This window comes from Notolabrus celidotus, chromosome 13, assembly GCF_009762535.1.
Source record: "Notolabrus celidotus isolate fNotCel1 chromosome 13, fNotCel1.pri, whole genome shotgun sequence".
Classification (NCBI taxonomy): domain Eukaryota; kingdom Metazoa; phylum Chordata; class Actinopteri; order Labriformes; family Labridae; genus Notolabrus; species Notolabrus celidotus.
This window is the reverse complement of record NC_048284.1, coordinates 34,555,554-34,579,067: the sequence shown is the minus strand read 5'-3', so window position 1 is coordinate 34,579,067 and position 23,514 is coordinate 34,555,554. Positions and strand designations below refer to the sequence as shown.

The window sequence follows — 23,514 nt, the reverse complement described above, 5'->3', positions numbered from 1 at the left end:
GTGCTGAAAGTTCAGTGGATCTGCACTGACTCCTCCGGGCTGCATTGTGGAGCGCAGGTCCACTGAACTGTGCACTCCTCCCACATTCATTCAGTCCAAGCTGGTCACGTTTGTTTTAACTGTGCTTCATATGGAAATATATATTTCACCATACGACGGTCTGCTGGGTTCATATGTTCATGTATGTGTGTGTGTGAGTGTGCGCCCGCATGAAAGGGAAGCACGAGTGTCCTCTTCGGTTGCAGAGCAGAGTTGTTCCGTGGTCCTGTAGTGATGCTAGACTGGGTGATGTGGTTTTAATGTGCCTAAATGCATTACTTGTGGTCTTATACTGCATGCTGTGTAAGACTTTAGCCTGATACCGGACAGTGTTTCCCCTGCTGTTATATGGGGGCGCAACCGCCGGGTCCCGCCCCCCCTTGGATGTCAAAGCAGAAGTGATTTAAGGTTCCCTCTCCCTCTCTCATAGATCAGGTGTTCTTTTATGTAACAGACTAAATATCCTTATGTTATTTATCTTATTTACATGACGGGATGCCATTTCTGTCTCTACATGGTCGCCCGTTCACAATTCTCCTCTGCTCTCTCTACACACACACACACACACACACACACACACACACACACACACACACACACACACACACGCAACCCCCCCATGCACAACAGAACATGTGTCAGGTATAGCTGCCCCTGATACATTTAATTTAATTTAAAAACTGTGCTTTTGAGCTGAAACAAATGTTTGTAATTTCAATAAACTACAAGTAAAAAAAAGACATGGACATTTCTCTTTTTCTGTATTGAAAACGTATCAACCCAACCGTGAATTTACGCCTAGTTTACACCCCTTGGCCAGGTCATGTTTGTAAACGAGAACTGGTTCTCAAACATGTTTTACCTGGTAAAATAAAGGTTAAATAAATACATAAAATTGACGTTCTTCTGGTGCATGAATTACTCACACCTGGTGGATTATCCGTGCACTGCATGTATCTGATTGTGTACATCAGGTTTCTTCCGAAAAAATGTATCACACTGATGATGTAGAGGTCTCAGAAACTGATGTATCAAATATGATACGCTTGGCGTTATAGGTCAAATGTTTTGACAGCCTTGGTTGAAGTGTGTCAGCTGAAGCAGCAGTCAGACTTTTGCATCCATCCCTCAGGAAAGATGAGTCTTCAGTGTGTCATCGTTGTGTACTGCAGTCTGTGTCTGAACCCATGGAGCCTCCATGAATGAAATGAATGTGAATGTCAGCGTTCCAGTGAGTTAAAAACATTAACTGGATTGAAGTAAGGACACAAAAGAGCATCTTGTCCCAACATGATGCGAGTGCAACTGCAGAATCATGAGACACAGAGGACCAGAGATCCTTCAAGGTCAAAACCCTTCAGTGTGCCCCATCAAAACATCAACCAAGATGAACTCTTGATAATAATAAGTGGGACGCAGCAGTTAGATGCAATCAGTGTGGGATCTGACCTGTTTCTGCCCTACTCTATACACACTAGTCAAGGTCATGTCAACAGAGACCTGGTCTGCCTTGAGAGTGAACACATTTAAGTTGATCAGACCATGTGTTTGCCCTGCAGCTTGTTGTGCAGGAGTCCTGGCTCACAGTTAATGTCACTATTTCCTCTGGATTTTGTTTCCAGCTGCTGGGATGAAGTGCATGACTTTTATTTTGGGCTTTGCGAGAGGTTCAGTCTGTTCCACAACATGAGTAAGGCTTTTGTACTTTGACCCAGATAGTGAAGGCAAAAAAAACAGACAAGGAGAAGAACTTAAAAACAGGAAGGGCCTTTCTTTTGGTATTTAAATTGAGTTTCATTGATTATCTTTTAATATCTTTACTGCTCAGGCACTCCCCCTGATTTCTAGTACAGAATCGATTTCACGTATCAGCTAGGGTGGCTAACTTTCTGTTATTGGTCTACTTTGTTGCATATTTGAGGAGACTACGTATGCAGGCTTCTGCGTGGGTACAGGGCTATGTGGATCTACGGCGTATGCAATGGCATCAAGTCAATGCAGAAGTATTAATCAGGTTCAAAGGCCCCTCCCTCCCTCCCTTTTTTACTGGTTGACCAGCCTTCTCCAAGCTACAAAGTCATTGAATTAGCCGGTTTTCCTTTATATATAAAATCACAAATTATGAACTTTGGCCATTGTCATGTTATGCTTAGTTAGCTTTCTTGTGGATTTAGCCTACTTCCTGTTTTATTGTTGTACCCGTCGTGTCCTGGTGTCATGTCTAATGTTACTTCCTTCCATACTTCTGTTTCCACCTTTTTTCCTGACACACCTGTGCCTCCTTTGCTATTAACCTGGCCTGTATATATAAGATAAGATAAGATGAGATGAGATGAGATAAGATCCTCCTTTATTCGTCCCACAACGGGGAAATTCATGGAGTTACAGCAGCAAACAAGAAGGTGTACAGTACAATAATTTCAACAAGAATATATATAGAAAAGAAATGTCCATCAGAGACGACAGCTTGGCCATAATCCTCCTGTCAGCCACCACCTCCACAGGGTCCAGGACTGAGCTGGCCTTCTTCACCAGTTAGTTCAGTCTTGCTCTCCTGTATCCTGTCCGCCCACAGCAGGTGAAATCCTTCCAATGTGGCGTTTGTGTCCGGTGTTAGCTCTGTTAGCATGATGCTACTCTGCCAGTGTTCCCTCTGGTGCTGGGTTAGCTCGTCCACCTTATCATAGATAGATCCCCATAACGGTGGGTGGAAGGACAGGTCCATGTCGTCTTTTCTTAGCTTGCACCTCAGTACCAGCATGTCGTCCTCGCCTCCTTCTCCTCAGCTCACAGGGAACATGGGGCCTAGCATCGTTTAGCATCAACATGCTAAGGGCTGCTAACAGCTGATCTCTTATGTAAACAATGTTACTATGGATACACGCAGGATCTCCGGACACACACAGAAACTCCAGCGGCAACAGCTTCTACTACTCGTCTCATCACTATCACTTCTCTCTCTTACTCCCCTCTATCTGTCTTTCCAGACCCAACTCGGTCGAGGCATGATGGCTGTCTAACATGAGTCTGGTTCTGCCTGAGGTTTCTGCCTGTTAAAAGGAAGTTCTTCCTCACCACTGTAACTAGCTAAATACTGCGATGTGCAATGCTCATGATGGATTAAGGTGGGGTCAGACTGAGTCTTATCCTGTCTTGGTGTTGGGTCTCTGTTCATAATTTGACATAGAGTGGTCTAGACCTGCTCTGTTTGTAAAAGCGTCTTGAGATAACGTTTGTTGTGATTTGGCGTGATACAAATAAAGATTGATTGATTGATTGATTGATTGATTGATAAAAACACCACTGCAAACGTAGACAGCCTGGTGTCCATGGCTAACAAATGAGTCATTAAAAGTCCTGACAGGCTCCAAATACAAAGAGAACTAAACAGATATGAAAAAAGAAGAACAAAGAGAGAGCTGCTGCAACAAGCAGCCACTCGAGCGGCGCTAAGTAATACACCTGTGTTTCCACCTACCCTCTGCCAGATTATCATTGTGACCTTTAGTGTGTTCATGCTTTAAGGCCCTGTGTTCCTCGTGTTTGCCTGCCCGCTTTCTGACATGGATTTTGATTTTGTGGATTTGCCCTTGCTGGATTTGTTGACTGACTTACTGATAGATAGATAGATAGATAGATAGATAGATAGATAGATAGATAGATAGATAGATAGATAGATAGATAGATAGATAGATAGATAGATAGATAGATAGATAGATAGATCTTTATTTGTCCTTAATAAGGAGGTTTGTTGCCACCGTCTGTACAGGAATACATGTATGAACACAATAACCATAACCATCCACCCAGCCTCACAGCAATGGTGCCCCGCATCCCACAAATATACACACCAGACACATATGCACACACTGGACACATATAAAACACACCGAACACATATGAACACACTGGACACAAATATGCACACCGGACACATATAAACACACCGGACACATTACAGTGGCATTCTGTTTAGCAGTGCTATGGCCGATGGGACGAAGCTTCTGCCAAACCGGGCTCGCTTACAGTAAGGGGATCTGTACCTGCGACCGGAGGGGAGTAGTGTGAAGACTGAGTAGAGGGGGTGTTGGGGGTCCAGTGTTATAGTCTGTGCTCTGCGTATGATGTCTCTGTTATTGAGGTCAGACAGGTTGGGTGTGGGGAGGCGGATGATTTTGGTGGCAGTGTTTGTGGTGCGTATGAGTTTGTGACTGTGACCCCCAGACTGTTTTAGTAAAGCTACCTGTCTGTGTCCTGGACCTTTTTCTACACCTGAGTCCCAGTTCTGTCCTAAATTGTCTCAGCCATATGTTTGTGACTGTGAGTCTGACCCAGAATTGTTGGAATGAGAATAACAAGAAAATCCCCCGTAACTAAGAGCAGAGCAGAACATCTCTGGCCATGCCTACATGCCTACATATTCAGGAATCTATTGTCCAAGCTTTTCTCTGATTATGATCCATAGGGCATCCGGTTCAGTTTGCTCACTGAGAGTTGAGGCTGCATTCTCCATCGATACCTAGTCCAAAAAGTCTGCAAGCCAGTTCTGTATGTTGTAGCAGTCCGGTTTGCAAGTTCCTTCTCACAGACAAGAAAGCTAAAATAACAATGCGTCTGGTTGCTCTTGGCTGTATAGTGTCTATCATATTTAGGAGTATGCATACATCCGGGCGTTGAGGGACATGAACATTCATTAAAACCTGTAAAATGTGGATTACCTGGGTCCAGAATCTTTCATCCATCGGACAAAACCACAATAAGTGCATAAGTGTGCCAATCACACCGCAAACATGCCTGCACAGGTCAGAGGCATTTGGATACTTTTTTTTTTAAGTTTGTGGAGTAATGTAAGCTCTGTGTATGATTTTCATTTGAATAGTTTTATATCTGACACAGCTGGAGACTGATGTTGAGTGCTTTAACATTACATCCCACTGATCTGCAGTAAGAGGTGAGCAAATGTCTCGTTCCCATTGTAATTTGGTGGAGACAGTGCTGTCAGGGAGGGAAAGGATTAATAACTTGTATAGAGCAGAAACAGTTCCTCGACAGATCTCAGCTGTAAGTATTGAAAAAAAGAAGAATCATTCAAACAGAGCAGTGTTTTTAACTCTTGAACTGGTAGAATATCTCCATCCTTTATGATATGTCTGACTTGAGGTATATTTTTTTTGTCCAAGTGCTCCTAACCATTGTTGTACCACCTGCAGTTAACAGTGGGTTATTCCATATTGGACAACTTGGTAGAGACACACCATTAATTGACAGCCATTTGTGTACCATCTTTGCAATGTCACAAGAAAACTCTATTATTAATTTTAGTGTTATATTTTGGGTGGTACCATAACGAGCTTAATGAAATTGATTTGTGTGGCTTTTTGAGTAAGCCAACCTGGACAGCCGACAGTCTTACTTTATAACTGTCCTGGATGAACCGGGACATCCCATAGTTTTTAACATGATTTGTCTCACATATTAACGTCACTTCTCTGTAATCACTAAACCACACTTTACCCGATCCGGTAACACTTTACAATAAGGGTCCCTTAATTAGCGTTAGTTAATGCATTATTAAGCATTAATTAACAGTTTAATAATAGTTTATTAACCGTTATAATGTATTACCTAACATTAACTAACACATTAGTTAATGCATTAATAAGCAGTTAATTAATGTCCACTGCTCAGAGTTAATTAATACATTATTAAGCATTAATAAAAGTTACAAAACTTAATTAGTTAACCATTAGTGAATGCTTTCTGGACCCTTATTGTAAAGTGTAACACATGCATCACTTGAGTAACACATTATAAATGCTAAACTGCCTCATAAGCATTACTTAACCATAATTAAGCATTAGTGAATGCTTTTTGGACCCTTATTGTAAAGTGTAACACATGTATCCCTTAGGTAACACATACGCTGAAGCAAAATGAGTTGAAATGTAGTTGAAGCAACACATATAAAGAATTCAACACATTTTATTTAGAATAAAACAGATAATCACAGATAACATCTCAACTGGCACAGAGAAGTACGGTGGCCCTGAGAGCTCACAGCACTGCAACTTAAGAAAACACATGCAAAAAGACAAAACACAAGCAAATTAAGAAAACATCTTCATCAATTTGACAACACATGCGCAGCATTTAGAAAACGCGATGCAAAGACCACAACACAATACATTAGAAAAACGCGCTGCAAATAGACAGCAACACAACAGAAGTGTTTCCAGAGGACACTTAAAAGTGATGCACACGCTTATGCTTATGCTTATGAGGCAGTTTAGCATTTATAATGTGTTACTTAAGTGATGCATGTGTTACTCTTTACAATAAGGGTCCAGAAAGCATTCACTAATGGTTAACTAATTAAGTTTTGTAACTTTTATTAATGCTTAATAATGTATTAATTAACTCTGAGCAGTGGACATTAATTAACTGCTTATTAATGCACTAACTAATGTGTTAGTTAATGTTAGGTAATACATTGTAACGATTATTATACTATTATTAAACTGTTAATTAATGCTTAATAATGCATTAACTAATGCTGATTAATGTGTTGGGGTGTGGAGTGTGTCGGGCAGTGGAGTGTGTTGGGGTGTGGAGTGTGTTGGGGTGTGGAGTGTGTTGGGGTGTGGAGTGTGTCAGGCAGTGGAGTGTGTTGGGGTGTGAAGTGTGTTGGGAAGTTGAGTGTGTTGGGGTGTAGAGTGTGTTGGTGTGTGGAGTGTGTTGGGGTGTGTTGGGGTACGGAGTTTGTTGGGGTGTGGAGTTTGTTGGGGTGTGGAGTTTGTTGGGGTGTGGAGTTTGTTGGGGTGTGGAGTGTGTCAGGCAGTGGAGTGTGTTGGGGTGTGGAGTGTGTTGGGGTGTGGAGTGTGTTGGGGTGTGTTGGGGTGTGGAGTGTGTCAGGCAGTGGAGTGTGTTGGGGTGTTGAGTGTGTCGGGATGTGGAGTGTGTCGGGGTGTGGAGTGTGTTTGGGTGTGGAGTGTGTCGGGGTGTGGAGTGTGTCAGGCAGTGGAGTGTTTTGGGGTGTTGAGTGTGTTGGGGTGTTGAGTGTGTCGGGGTGTGGAGTTTGTTGGGGTGTGGAGTGTGTCGGGAAGTTGAGTGTGTTGGGGTGTAGAGTGTGTTGGGGTGTGGAGTGTGTTGGGGTGTGGAGTTTGTTGGGGTGTGGAGTTTGTTGGGGTGTGGAGTTTGTTGGGGTGTGGAGTTTGTTGGGGTGTGGAGTGTGTCAGGCAGTGGAGTGTGTTGGGGTGTGGAGTGTGTTGGGGTGTGGAGTGTGTTGGGGTGTGGAGTGTGTCAGGCAGTGGAGTGTGTTGGGGTGTTGAGTGTGTCGGGGTGTTGAGTGTGTCGGGGTGTGGAGTGTGTTGGGGTGTGGAATGTGTCGGGCAGTGGAGTGTGTTTGGGTGTGGAGTGTGTCGGGCAGTGGAGTGTGTTGGGGGGTGGATTGTATTGGGGTGTGGAGTGTGTTGGGGTGTGGAGTGTGTTGGGGTGTGTGGTGTGTCAGGCAGTGGAGTGTGTGGGATGCTGATCAGTCGCAGAGTTTGTCACTGCTGTGGCGTCTTTTAGAGACTTATCAGCCATGGTGTGCATCTCTCACTCTCTGAGGGACAGCTGTCACTGTGCTCCTCTTCAGCACCACGGACAGCGACATGCATGTCCATTTCACCATTCAGTAGTCACACACACACAACAGGAAATGTGAGCACACTTGCCCTGCATCCCAAAGCGCTCCAATAATATCACCTCTGTCCTCAGTCAAACCAGAAGCAGCTTTGGGATTGTAATGCCAGCATCCCAAAGTGTTTCATCTTCAGTGTCTCAGTTGAGTCAGGAAGAGAGGAGAAGGATTGGAGGAGCAACATGCATGGAAACATGATAGCAGCCTTCAAAAAGTCTTAACTGATGGACGAGCCTTTGATCAAACATCACTCATTAATGGACACTGCAGGGAAACAGACTTCACCAAAACTGAACAATCCACGGCATTGATAACAGATTAAAGAGACATATAATGACTGTATGATAATGATTTAATAACAGACTAAAGATAAATACAATAACTATATAATAATACTAGTCAGGGAATATTTAGAAAATAAGGTAATAAACTCCTTTCCAAAAAACATCTGCACCAATGTGTTCATAAAGGTGTCAAATCACATATAGAAGGATTTAAACTCAACTCCTGTAGGACAATCTGTGGCATCTATTTAAAGTTTGGGTACCTGGAACCTTATTTGGGAAACATTAAGATGTTAACTTCTAAACTAGGAGTTATTTTGGATTCTGAATCGATAGCCGTTATTTTTTTTGCACTAAAATCACTCTGCTTTACACATAAATGGGGTTGGTTGAAGTTGAACAGGCAGTGCATGCAAGAACTGTGTCCATGATGATGCAGAGTGTGGACAGTTTTGACAGTGTTGTTTTGTAACTAGCAGTGGTGGACAAAGTACACGGCTTCATTACTTTAGTCAGAGTATAGATCCTCCTGGTCAAATATTACTCCAATACAAGTGAAACTTGAGTTAAAGTACTGAAGTACTTCCTTTTAAAAAATACTGAAGTATTCAAAGTACTTCATAAAATATCTCTAAACTTTGTATTTTCACAAAATATGAGTGCAGTCAAGAATACATAGAAGTGCATTCTGTTACATTATGTTTATTTAGAAACCATTATTTTAAATCTCTAAAAACTATACCATGGAATAAACACAGACACACAGGGCCTGATTTACTAAGATCCCAAATAACGAGCGCTAATTTGCGTGTGCAAATAATAATTTTGCACGTGTTATTTCTGGGCGTGTTGCGGGTGATCTACTAAGACTGCGTGCGCAAATGATAACGAGTGCAAAAGCGGTGTGGACCGCCCTATTTTAATGAGGATTTTGCGTGTGCTATTGGCTGTCACCATGTAGAGTTTTAGAGAGCAGAGTGGTCTTAAGTGATAAATGAAGTTTGAAGTTATGGAGTTGGTCTTTGTGGAGGAGGGAAATAAACACATCGGTGAACTCCAGCAGAGACATCTCAGCGTTAGAAACGCGATTTGGGAGGCCATCTATGAAAAGGTGAATGATGTGAGAAAAAACAGAAGATCTGCCGATGAAATAAACGCATCTACTCTACTCCAAAACGCAATCAGTGTTTTGATGGAGTTTAGAGAGCGATTTGATGAGGCTTAGTCTGCCACTCTTGCTCTAGAAAAGTTAGGCGTCACTTGGATGAAGACAGTCGCCTCACTGATGTAGAGAGCAACTATGGGTGAACGTTTTAAATGCCTGATATCATCATCCAGCAACTGTCTCAAAGATTCACCAGCTTAAATGGAACTGGGAACATGTTTAAGGCAATTCACCCCAACACACTGCTGCAAGCACCAGATGAGGAGTTACACAGAGCTGCCTGGCGCAGCTCAGTGAGCGCTCATTCTCCAAGTTAAAACTAACTAAAAACCCCTTGATGAGCACGATGGGACAGGAGAGACTGAGTGGACATGTCATGTTATCTATTGAGAATGACAGATCAAAGAAAATGGACATACAGTGCATCGTGGACAAGTCCGCGGAGCTTAAGGCTCGTCCAAACAGTGGTGAGTAGGCCGAATACTTCATATTGATTTTGTGTTTGTATGTGAAGATGTGGGCCACTGTGCCAATTTAACTAAACTTTATATCTGTTGATACAGTGACCTACTGTGCTCTCATTATATGAAAAAGTTAAAGTGGGTGTCAGAATGATGCGGTCGCTATCCGTGGTGCTGAACTGCTTTGAATTTGTGTTGTTTTATTATTATTATTTTGTTCTCTTGGTTTGATTGACTAAAACATTTAGTAATGCTTGTAAGCCCAGCTTTTGCGGGCATGTTGTAAAGTGATGTTATGATGAGCTTTACAGTGACCGCAGCCATGTGTGTGTAACGCTGTGCCAGTTTGCACCTGCCTTTCAAACGTGCTAAATATAGACGCAAAAACACCGCCCGCTATCTGCTTCAGGTTTGATAAATCACATTGCGTGTGCTAAATGATTACATTTGCATCTCCTCCTCCCAGTATTTTGCACGTTCTGATGATCTGCATGTATTCTGCATATTCATGAAGGCAAACACGCTAAATGATTTGCGAGTGCTATTTTGCTCATTTGACAGACGCAATCCTCGGTGCTCCCGGTTAGTACGTCAGCTTTGCGCGCGCTATCAAGTTTGCACGTGTTTTTATACACGCAAACCTTTAGTAGATCGGGCCCTAAGTTACTCCAAGCACAGACACCTTAGTTTGAAATGTTCATCTGGAATGAAACAAACGTTATGTAGCTCAACACGCTTTCTCAGGTTGGACAGTGAATGTTTGTATGTTTGGGCAGAATGGGAAAAATTATATTCAAAAGTAAAGGTAAAGTACAGATACTCAAGCACTCAAGTCAATTTACTTTGTTACTGTCCACCACCGGGAAGTAGTATTTGAGAAATTGAAATAAACAAATAAACAACATTTGAATTAAAGTGTAAAAGTGGGTGTTGCCATTTTTAAACCAAGGAGTAGTTTTAGTGCAAAACAAATACCGACTATCAATTCAGAACCCAGAATAACGCCAGTTTTTCACCAATAAGGTTCCAGGTACCCAAACTTTCAGCAGCTGTCACAAATTTTCCTACAGGAGCTGAGTTTACATCTTTTAATGTGTTATTAGAGACCTTTATGAACACAGTGGTGCAGATGTTTGGTAAAGAATTTATTCCCAGATTGGCCAAATACAGGATAGTTTTCCCTAAATAAATTAGATATTAGCTGCAACTAATTTAATAACCATCACATTGTTTTTTTTATCCACATATTACAATCTCACATCAGGGAGCTTGAGATTTGCAGTACCTTTAAATAACACTTAAACATTGGTTAAAAACAAAGCAGTCATGTGCACATGAATAATCTGTGTCCTCTTTTGATGCCCGGGGGCTTTGTCCTCACCTTCCATTCTGTTTTTAGACAGTCACAAAAGTTAAGTATGTAAAATCTGTCTGTGAGTCAGTTCGTGTAGTGCTCTGTTAACTGTTTTATGACATCCTGTAATTTTAAATCTTGTTGTTTTATGTTTTATGTCAATACCTGCCTTAGGACTACGGATGAAATGTAGCTATTGTGCTAATTCTGGCATATTTACATTGAGGCACACTGTTGAAATGCTGATCAGTGTCAGGGTTCCCACTCTTTTCCAGAGATCATTTTCCAGGACATTTTCAGTGATGATCAAGCTGGTATGACGGTCTAAATTTAGTTCCTAATGTAGTTCCTAAATAGTCTAATATGTTAATAATAATAATAATACATTTTATTTAGAAGCGCCTTTCAAAGCACTCAAGGTCGCTTTACAGACAGATTAAAACACAATAAATAAAAGAACACGATAAGATAAATAAAAACAACAAGCAAAGTAACACCAAGTTAAAATGAAGCAGTGGAAATGAAGCAGGGAATTCAGTTTGAAACAGATGGGTTTTGAGTTTTGATTTGAAGAGGGGTAGTGAGTCAGAGTTACGGATGTCTGGTGGGAGTGAGTTCCAGAGTTGGGGAGCAGAGCGACTGAAAGCTCTGCTCCCCATGGTGCTGAGACGGGCAGGGGGCACAGAGAGGTGGAGGGAGGAGGAAGACCTGAGGGAGCGAGAGGGGGTGACGATGTGGAGGAGATCAGAGAGATACGGGGGGGGAGAGGTTGTGGATGGCCTTGAATGTGTACAGGAGGATTTTGAAATTGATTCTGAGTTTGACGGGGAGCCAGTGGAGCTGCTGGAGGACAGGGGTGATGTGGTGAAAGGAGGGGGTTCTGGTGATGATGCGGGCTGCAGAGTTTTGGACCAGTTGAAGTTTATGGAGGGATTTGTGAGGGACACCGAAGAGGAGTGAGTTACAATAATCGATACGGGAGGTGACGAGACTGTGGACCAGGATAGCAGTGGTGTGAGGGGTGAGAGAGGGGCGGAGACGGTTGATGTTGCGGAGGTGGAAATATGCAGACCGGGTTATGCTATTGATGTGAGAGTTGAAAGAAAGTGAGCTGTCGAGGATGACACCCAGACTCTTTACCTGAGGGGAGGGGGACACTGTTGAACTGTCGATGGAGAGGGAGAAACTGTCGGCTTTGGATAGGGTGGATTTGGTGCCTATAAGGAGGAGTTCTGTTTTATTGCTGTTGAGTTGAAGGAAGTTGGAGGTGAACCAGGATTTGATCTCAGAGAGGCAGAGGGTGAGGGAGGAGGGTGGGAGAGTGGAGTCGGGCTTACTGGAGAGGTAGAGCTGGGTGTCATCCGCGAAGCAGTGGAAGTGTATGCCGAATTTGCAGAAGATATTGCCAAGTGGGAGAAGGTAGGTGATGAAGAGGAGGGGCCCCAGGACAGAGCCCTGGGGCACACCTGAAGTGACGGGGGAGGGTTGAGAAGTGAAGGATTTGAGTTGGATGAACTGAGTGCGGCCTGTGAGGTAGGAGTGAAACCAGTGCAGGGGGGGTGTCAGTGATGCCTATGGAGGAGAGTCTATTGAGGAGGATGGGGTGAGAAATGGTGTCGAAGGCCGCACTCAGATCGAGGAGGATGAGGATTGAGATAAGACCGGAATCAGCTGCCATGAGGAGGTCGTTAGTGATCTTGAGGAGGGCTGTTTCTGTGCTGTGACGGGGACGGAAACCGGACTGGAATTTTTCGTAGAGGTTGTTGCTGGTGAGATGGGAGTGGAGTTGAGAGGCAACAGTTTTTTCTAGAATTTTGGAAATGAAAGGGAGGTGAGAAATGGGGCGGAGGTTGTTGAAATCATTGGGGTCTGAACCAGGTTTTTTCAGGGTGGGACTGACAGCTGCAGATTTGAAGGGGGTGGGAACATGTTCCTCTCAGTGGAAGTCTACATTGAAAGTCTATGGCTGTCCATGAAATCCTCTCTTACATGCTTAAACATGATGGCAAATTGATTATAGAATAATGCAACAACAGATGTACAGCACCTTATTAGTGCAACCAAATAACAATGATGGCCAACTCTCATCTCAGCTTTCTCTTTTCTCAAAAAATATAAAATTAGCTAAGTAAGAAACAAAAGAGCCAGCAAAGGACTCTGGAAGCTGCCTTACTGAAATAAATAATAATAATAATAATAATAATCAGAGGATCAGTGCATTGATTGACCTAAATAAAACTGAAGGACAAAAATGGCCACAAATGTTGAATGGGGATGTGTTTTTTTTTAACTTTGTCAGGTCACACACAGTCATGTTGGAATCATTTTCCAGGACAATCCGTGATTTTCCAGGACATTTGACTTTTTCCTCCCATTTTCCAGGTGTTTTCCAGTACTGGAAAACTGGTCAACTATTTTCCAGGTTTTCCAGGTTTTCAAGGGCTCGTGGGAACCCTGAATGTGCATTGTCCGGATCAAATAAACTCAAATGACATGAAATGAAACACAGCTTCCCATCTCTAGCAGGACCGGGGTTGTATTCTACGTTTTATTTTAACATGAAGGCAGATCTAGAGATTACTGATGTTAGACGGACACTGAAGCGATCAGCTGAGTGACCCCATAATCTTTAGGTGTTACAGAACATAATTTAAATAATGGAGAGTATTCATAATGTTAATGTATTTGTTCTCTGTTGATCCGGAGAGTGTCTGCTCCTGATTGTTTGTTAGATTCTGGATCAGTCTGCTCCAACTCTTACTGTTAGAAACTCCTTTCTGGTCTTTTGAAATAACAAACTGCAGCATGATTTGAGCTCTATTAGTCTGTTTTAGAGGCTGGAAGATCCTACTCTGTTTATCATTAGTGCCCTGCTGATGATCATATGTCACCGTCAGCTCCTACAACAGGCTTACAGAGATGAAAGGTCACACAGGCGAGGATTACTGAGGATTACAGATCTGGGGATGACTGCATGTATTATGCAAGGTGAAAAAAGATATACTATAACGTGACATCAGTTTCATAAGTTCTGACATATGGTTCTGATTATTGTTACAGACTGATTTTGCAGTTCTATTAATAAATAACATTTTTAGACTATGTCTGATGAAGTAAAGACTTAATGTGCATTTATTGATAACATGAGTTGACTTTCTTTCTTGAGGGATATTAATAAATCCTTTCACTTTATAAAAAGTGTTGCATTATATCACACTGGGTGCAGCCTTAGTCATCAACCAATCTGCTAAAACGTTCAGGAGGTCATATGTGTTACTAAAGACTGGGGCTAAGGGTAAGAGGTTTATAAAACTGCATATTTCATTTTAGTTACACTTGTGGTAGGGTGACCCAGCCGTGAGGCGATCGTCCAGCGGAGCAGTGACCAGAAATGAGGCTTCGAACTCAGTATCATAGTTTACACACAAAGTTTATTCATGCAGCATGAGAGAGAAGTTACAGCATACTCAAGAGCATATGAAGTTCTCCGCTGAATGACAGAGATGCTCAATACTTTATAGTTCTTCAAACATAAGGGAGGAGAAAGGGAGGGGGGAAACATGTGTACGTGTGACCTTAATACAGTTGTTCATACGTAAGGAAAAACAAAGGGAGGGGGAGAAAGGAGGGGGGGTAACGTGTGGGTGAGTTGCAATCAAGGGTGAGCAAAGGGTCTTGTCAGGTGAACATCGTACCCTGGAAACAACAGAGACATTTCCTCAGTCTAGTGGTTTACAAAAAGCACACGTCTGCACATATCCTATTCATCTTACGACATTTGTGGTTATCAAAAGCACATATCAACAATTCTTAAGAAAGCGTACATCGGCTCTTTTATCTAACACAAAGCGTTTGGCATAGTTACCAAAAATCCCCTTCGCTTAGCTTTTAAATGTAATATAAAGCTAGGATTGGTTCTTTGATCTTTGCAATACAACATATAAATAGATGAACTTTTCCACCTCTAAGCTGAACCTACATTGAATCTTGCAGAAGCTGGGGCTCTGACCTCAGTCTCACCTTTATTCAGAGATCTGCACAGATCTCTGGCCTTATGCCTTACTATTTGCTGGTTTCTTCAATAAAACATATAAAATGGAAAACATATGAATATAATTGTTAAAAGAAGAATACATGAGCATAATAAGAAAAACATGATTATATAAAAAGAAAATGCATGATTATAATAGAGGATATTAATCAAAATTCCACACACTAAACATTAAGTTCTTATACAACAACATGTGAAATGCTTTTTTTTAAGTTTGAAGCTTGGTAGAAGGTTTTTTTAAAGTTTTTTATGATAATTCTGAATTTGTTTGATTATGATAGTGGTTCCCAAACTTTCTCTGCGCCCCCCCCCCCCCCTTTGTGGGTGAAAGTATTTCCATGTCCCCCCCCAAAGTGTACACAGACACACATACGTTTCTACGTGGATTCATTGATGATTAATTCCTTCATTAATTAGTTCATTCATTTAATTATTTTTTCATTTGTTTGTGATTAATTCATTTCCTTTTTTATATAATTGATCTTTGAGGTAATCGCGCTGGGACGGTTTGCAGCTGAGTGTGAAGCAGCTGGGATGGGGATCAGCACATAGCTTAGTCTCCCTTTCAGTTCAAAAGGAGATCTCATCAACATCTGAAATGATTCTCAGGTATTTCTCAAGTGTTGTGACTCCTTTTGAGCTCAGGTGGAGAAATCAGGGAGCTCTCTCAACTGCCTCAATCTAACCTCATCCATTTGTTTTTGTCAGACTCAGTTTTTGTGTCTCAAGTTGAGCTCTGATGGAGCAAAGAAAGAGCCTGAGCTCATCCAAGTCTGAGGCCAAGGGTGGCCTGCCCTCTCCGGGTCGGAGGGGAGTCTTTGCCCCGGGCGGAGGAGTTCAAGTATCTCGGGGTCTTGTTCACGAGTGAGGGGAAAAGGGAGCGTGAGATTGACAGAGGGATCGGGGCAGTGTCTGCAGTGATGCGGACGCTGTACCGGTCTGTTGTGGTGAAGAGGGAGCTGAGCCAGAAGGCAAAGCTCTCAATTTACCGGTCAATCTACGTTCCAACCCTCACCTATGGTGTAACGAAGAGCCTTCGTTACTCATGACGGACGGCTGTTGTATTGTAAATATTGCACAAGGGTTTGGGGCTCACGGCACTTTAATAAACAGCACACAGTATTGATGGCACTTTGCACTTTATTAGCGATCTTTGCACAGTACATTTGCACATTGCGTATTTGCACATTTGTTGTTGTTATTTATTGATTAAGGAATTAAGCCGGAGTTAGGCAAACCATAGTGTGTGGTTGAGGTGTAGTGGTCCGGGGGTTGCTGGCGTGGGGGCGCTGCTCCACCTGAAGAAGAGAGGAGAGTTAGAAGGTTCCTCGAGACGATGTTTTTAACGTCAGCAATAAGTAATCATGTGTGCAGTGTTTAGGAATATGTGCTTGGTTGTATTAATGTTAAAATGTGCCAGGGCGGTAGTGCAAATAGGTCGAAATTGTTTGTTTGACTTACCTGTGGTTGCTGTTCTGTGTCCGCTCCAGGGTGTTCCGGTTAAAAGATTCCCCGAGGAACGGACACCCAGATAAAGGTTCCGGGGTGGGACCAGAGCACAAATTGGTCAGGGGGGAGTCTGAATTTGGCGGTGCAGGGGAATTAATTTAAGGGCATGTTTTAGATGTATTTTAGGAAATGTGGGAATTATGAAATGTGGTTAATATTGTGGACATAAAGTCAGGAACAGGGGAAGGGGTCTAAGTTAAGGGAGAGCAGAATAAATAATTTGTGAACACCTCCACATGGTTTGGTCCAGGAGGCCAATTAGTGCCACACTATAAAAGGTGCCAGTTATAATCTGTCTGTGTCGTTGTTGGTTGGTGTCTGATGTCACTGTGGCTGTCTGTTCAATAAACCCGTATGTGGTACACCTGAACCACCGCCTATGATTTTGTTCGTCATGCCTACTGTATCATCCAGCCGCTAAAGGGTCATTCTAACATATGGTCACGAGCTGTGGGTAGTGACCGAAAGAACAAGATCGCGAATACAAGCGGCCGAAATGAGCTTTCTCCGCAGGGTGTCTGGGCCCAGCCTTAGAGAGAGGGTCAGGAGCTCAGACAACCGGGAGAGGCTCAAAGTAGAGCCGCTGCTCCTCCGGATCGAGAGGAGCCAGATGAGGTGGTTCGGGCATCTGGTTAGGATGCCTCCCAGGCGTCTCCCTGGGGAGGTGTTTCGGGCATGTCCGACTGGGAGGAGGCCACAGGGAAGGCCCAGGACACGCTGGCGAGACTATGTCTCTCAGCTGGCCTGGGAGCGCCTCGGGATCCTCCCAGAACAGCTTTTGGAAGTGGCTGGGGAGAGGAGTGTCTGGGCTTCCCTGCTGAGACTGCTGCCCCCGCGACCCGGACCCGGATAAGCGGAAGAAGATGGATGGATGGATGGATGGATGGATATTTTGCGGTATTACAAAGTGATAAGGGATCACGCGTGAAAATATGTTAACTCACTGTGACCCCCATCAAACAAGTCTGCAATGCAACACTCAACTCATGTCTGAGCCTGAGACCTTAGAGAGATGCTTCTATAATCCTCTTTGTGTTCAGAACTCAGGACTTTGTAGCTTCTTACTAAATCTGTATTATCTGAATTTCCTTTCATCTCCTCCTCCCCTGTTCATATCATTTATCTACACGTACTTTATTTCACTCTGAGATCTGTCAAGTTATTACAACATGCTGCTTCCTGTTATAGTGCTTTAAATTTAAGTTTTTTGGACTATGTAACATGAGGGCACTTTCATTGTGAAGAATTTGTCAGATAGGCAATGTTAATCATTGAAGTAGCTTAGCTACGATTAGCAGCGGCCGTCTGGAGTGATTATATTTACAGTTATTCATTTAGCTTCAAATCACAGCTACAGTCATCGACCCTGCACATTAACACACTTTGAAGCAGGTAGAGCCGTGGTAACAGATGAAAACCCTGCAGCACAAGCTTCAGCTGCTGTTTGATGAGCTTGGCTCTGCTCTGAAGTGTCACATGGTACCACAGAGATGAGGGGGTCTGATCTACGTTGTTGTCCGTCACATATCACTCTGCTACGCTGCTATGTTTACCTGCCACTTCACTTCTATCACACATACACATAGTTGGCCTAGTTGGCAATGCAGTATTGGGTCTGTTGTTTATATTGTAAATGCCCAGAGGAACATTTTACTGCTCAAGGCTTTCTCTTCTAAGTCTCAGGAGACAAAAATGAGATTCTCACTTCAGCCTCATTCAAGTTTCAAATTGTTCTCATTGGTTTCTCTTTAGTGTCTCCTAAAATTCACTAGGAGAAATAGTTGAGACCATGACATGAGTCTTATTTGAGACTTAAATGAGAGATCTCATTAATGGCTGATTTTCTTCTCTTTTTTAAAATATATTTTTGGGGCTTTTTACCTTTATTTGACAGGACACCTGAAGAGAGACAGGAAATGTGGGGAGTAGTGAGCGGGGGAAGACATGCAGGAAATGGTCAACTGGCTGGGAATTGAACCGCCGACCCCTGCGACGAGGACTGTAGCCTCTGTATGTGGGGCGCTTAGACCGCTAGCCCACCAGCACCCAAAAGAATCCACCCCTTTAATTGTAATAATCTGGCTAAAACTGGTCGGCCCTTTTGCGGCCCATATTTTAAATAAATGGTCTGTCATACCTGGTATGAAATCTCTATCTTTTACAATTACAAGACACTAAATCTTTGTGAAGTGGTTTTGTTCCAAACAGACTTGTAAAGGAAGGACCAGACTGTGAAGTCAAAGAAGAGATCATTTCACATCTAAATAGCTGATCTTGTAAGTGGTTCAAATGTTTTAATGAGAATTGTAAGTTTGTGGACAATTGCATTGAAATGTTAATTTTGCAGGGCACTATAAATGTTGATGAAAAGATGAGCTCAGGCTCTTTCTTTGCTCCATCTGAGCTCAACTTGAGACTCAAAAACTGAGTCTGACAAAAACAAATGGATGAGGTTAGATTGAGGCAGTTGAGAGAGCTCCCTGATTTCTCCACCTGAGCTCAAAAGGAGTCACTACACTTGAGAAATACCTGAGAATCATTTCAGATTTTGATGAGATCTCCTCTTGAACCGAAAGGGAGACTAAGCTGAGACTTTTTGCAACTTTTTCTCTGGAGGCAAGAATGAGAAACAGGAGACATAAGCTGTAGTCTCATTTTGCTTTCAAACAGATCTCATTGTTGTCTAGGAGACAGAAATGAAACACTTTTGAGTTCTCCTCTCTAAATTTCTTCTCCTCTGGGTGTCCAGATACAACCCACAACGCTGAAAATAACAGAGGCGCTCACTCAGTTTATTGCTCTTGATGACCAGCCACTGTCTGTCGTGGATAACATGGGGTTCAGTCGTCTTCTGGGCGTGCTGGAGACAAAGTATGAGATTCCTAGCCGTCACCATATAACAGAAACCGTGTTACCAAAACTGCATGACTTTATGAAAAGCTCATCCACAGCCTGCTGCAGGACGTTTCAGCTTCTCTCCTGATATTTGGACCAGCAGGATAAGCACACTGTCTCTCATTAGATTAACAGCACAGTGGGTTGATGGAGATTTTACTCCACAGAGAGACGTTTTACAAGCAAAACAGTTTCAGGGTTCACACACGAGTCAAGCATTAGCAGGTGTTGTTTGAGGACATGCAGCTGTCTAGACAGTGTGTTTGAAGAGATAGCAGATGAGCAAGCATCTACATCACTGAGCAGTGCACCAGTGGATGAGGGGAGAGACAACAACTTCTCAGGAAGACAAACCACTACAGTACTGGGGGGTGAACAAAGTGTGGTTTCATACTCTGGCCCACATGTGACAGAGATACCTCTCAGCACCATGCAGTAGTGTGGAAAGTGAATGACTGTTTAGTGCAGTTTCACATATTGTAGATGAAAACCAAAACAGGCTCACTGCTGATAATGCAGAGAAGCTCCTTTTCATCAGAAAGAACCTACCTCTCATTGTTGAGAAAAATACTTAGTCCTCACAGACAGAACTGAAGTATGACGTTATGTCAAGTGTTCTGCTTTTTCAATGTGTTGCCAAAAAACTCTGAGCATGTCACAGGCTGCAGGAAAGTAAAAGTGCCATGTTTGTTTTCAGAAATATAATGTTGACTGTTAAAAAGTCAGCAACAGATGCAGTAGCATCATGGTGTTTATTTCATTTGTTACAATGAGAGAGCAAGGACATCTGAGGAAAATCAAACGTACTTTGAAAGTAATTTCAGAACTGAAGTGTTATTATTAAGTACTTGGACCGGTACTCTGTATCGGTGAGTACTCAGATGTAAGTACTTGTACTTGGTCTGACAAAAAGTGGTATCAGTGGATCCCTTGGGGAAACAGTCTGTTTGAGGGGTGAGAGGAGTCCTTAAAGATGGCAGAGGCTCTGAGTGCGCACCTGGACTGAAAGCTGTCCTTGATGGAGGGTAGAGAGACCCCTATGATCCTCTTAGATGTCCTTACTGTGCACTTACTGTACTATGTTTTGATCCACATGATTATAATATCAAACTGCTGAAAATATCAAGCAGCAGCTGCACTGTACAGTCATGGCCAAAAGTTTTGAGAATGACACAAATATTACATTTTCACAAAGTCTGCTGCTTCAGGGATTTTAGGTGTTTTTGTCAGATGTTTCTATGGTATAATGAAATACAATTAGAAGCATTTCATAAGTATCAAAAGCTTTTATTGAGAATTACACAGAATTCATGCAATAAGTCAATATTTGCAGTGTTGACCCTTCTTTTTCAAGACCTCTGCAATTCTCCCTGGCATGCTGTCAATCAACTTCTGGACCAAATCCTGACTGATGGCAGTCCATTCTTGCATAATCAATGCTTGGAGTTTGTCAGAATTTGTGGGTTTTTGATTGTCCACCCGCCTCTTGAGGATTGACCACAAGTTCTCAATGGGATTAAGATCTGGGGAGTTTCCTGGCCAAGGGCCCAAAATCTTAATGTTTTGTTCCCCGAGCCATTTTGTTATGACTTTTGCTTTATGGCAAGGTGCTCCATCATGCTGGAAAAGGCATTCTTCATCACCAAACTGCCCTTGGATGGTTGGGAGAAGTTGCTCTCGGAGGACGTTCTGGTACCATTCTTTATTCAAGGCTGTGTTTTTAGGCAAGATTGTGAGAGAGCCCACTCCCTTAACCGAAAAGCAACCCCACACATGAATGGTCTCAGGATGCTTCACTGTTGGCAAGAGACAGGACCGATGGTAGCGCTCACCTCGTCTTCTCCGAACAAGCCTTCCTCCAGATGCCCCAAACAATCGGAAAGGGGATTCATCAGAGAAAATGACTTTACCCCAGTCCTCAGCAGTCCAGTCCCTGTACCTTCTGCAGAATATCAGTCTGTCCCTGATGTTTTTACTGGAGAGAAGTGGCTTCTTTGCTGCCCTCCTTGACACCAGGCCTTCCTCCAAAAGTCTTCGCCTCACTGTGCGTGCAGATGCACTCACACCTGCCTGCTGCCATTCCTGAGCAAGCTCTGCACTGGTGGTAGCCCGACCCCATAGCTGTAACACCTTCAGGAGACGGTCCTGGCGCTTGCTGGACTTTCTTGGGCACCCTGGAGTCTGTTTGGCAACAATTGAACCTCTCTCCTTGAAGTTCTTGATAATTGGATAGACGGTTGACTGAGGTGCAATCTTACTCGCTGCTATAAACTACCCTGTTAGGCCCTTTTTGTGCAATGCAATGATGGCTGCACGTGTTTCCTTGCAGGTAACCATGGCTAACAGATGAGGAACAATGGTGTCATGCACCATCTTCCTTTTAAAGTGTCCAGTCACTCAATCATGACAGATTGATCGCCAGCCTTGTCCTCATCAACACCCACACCTGTGTTAATGTGTGTGACACCTGTGTGTCATTGAAATGATGTTAGCTGGTCCTTTTGTGGCAGGGCTGAAATGCAGTGGAAATGTGTTTTTGGTGATAAAGTTCATTTTCAAGGCAAAGAGGGACTTTGCAATTAATTGCAGTTGAGCTGATCACTCCTCATAACATTCTGGAGTATATGCAAATGCAAAAAAAATAAAATGCCATTATAAAAAATATACTGAAACAGCAGACTTTGGGAAAATTTATAGTTGTTTCATTCTCAAAACTTTTGGCCATGACTGTACAGTCCACTGCAGTGCCGGGTTGATGTTTGGTTATTGGTTATTTTGTGTATAATGCCTTGTTTGAGCAACACGTGTAGATTATGAGCACTGTTTACGTGTAGGCTATCGTAGCGGCAGAGAGCTGCTCTGCGCACGCTCAGTGAGAGCTAAGCACCCTGGGTGATGTAGTCCACTGCGGTTATTCGTGTCAGCTCTGCTACACTTTTGGGCTTTAAAGGCTTCTTTTCAGTTTGTTGTTTTGCGTGATGTGTGAGAGTAACATATTGTAATACTTTATGCATTTATTGTTTTCAGGTTTTTGACCTGTGGTCAATTAGTTTAGAAATAAAAACGAATATAGACAAAACAAGAGTGGAAACATTGTGTGCTTCCTGGCATGCCTGTTCAGAGGGCAGAATAGTAAACATCCGAACAGTAGGCATTGTATTTTCTCAGTTCCTCAGGGATATGTCCGAGGTAAAGCGAGATGAATGTTGTACTAATCGTGAAACCTAGAGTTTTTGAGATAATTGTCCAGTAAAGCTTGATTAGGGGGCAAGACCAGAAAATATGCGCGTGATCAACCATCATCTCTCCACACTCCCTCCAGCAGCAGAGTGGAGTGTCACTTTATTTGGACTTCAGTTTGGGAGTTCTAAAAAAGTGTATTAAGTTTTTCCAGCAGCAGTCCCTCCAGGTCCAGGATTTTTAGAGGATGATTGTACCTCCAAAGCATGTTGCCAAGTGTCTTCAGTTATTTTGATGCCCAGTTCTTTTTCCCATCTCTGTTTAACATAGTCCATATTGTCCTTATTCAGTGTGGTGATGGCATGGTATGCTGGGTGTCATTCTTGACTCCACCCTCTCCTTCAGGTCACACATCAAGTCTGTCACCAAGTCTGCCTTCTACCACCTGAAGAACATCCCCCGTCTGCGTCCATCTCTTTCAGATTCAGTTGTCGAGACCCTCATCCATGCATTCATAACCTCCCGGCTGGATTACTGCTATGGAGTCCTGTTCAGGGTACCCAGCAATGCCCTGGACAGGCTCCAATATGTGCAGGACTCAGCTGCCAGGGTTCTCACGCACACTAAGCCCTGGCAGCACATCACCCCCACTCTCATGCACCTCCACTGGCTCCCTGTTAAGTACTGCATCACCTATAAGGGCAGCTGTGGCTCTGTGGGTAGAGTCGGTCGTCTATCAATCAGAAGGTTGGTGGTCCGATCTCAGCTCCAGCAGTCACATGCCGAAGTGTCCTTGAGCAAGACACTGAACCCTGAATTGCTCCCTCTGTTGTTCAGAGATGTGTGAATGTGAACGAATGAGATCAACTAACACTGATGGTCCCTCACTACATAG

The 23,514-nt window shown here is 43.1% G+C and overlaps 1 protein-coding gene across 1 annotated transcript in view; it reads left to right on the top strand.

Annotated features, from left to right (window-relative positions):
• Positions 1–23,514, top strand: part of opn5 (opsin 5) — a 194,902-nt gene that overhangs the window by 126,060 nt on the left and 45,328 nt on the right. The window lies entirely within an intron of this gene.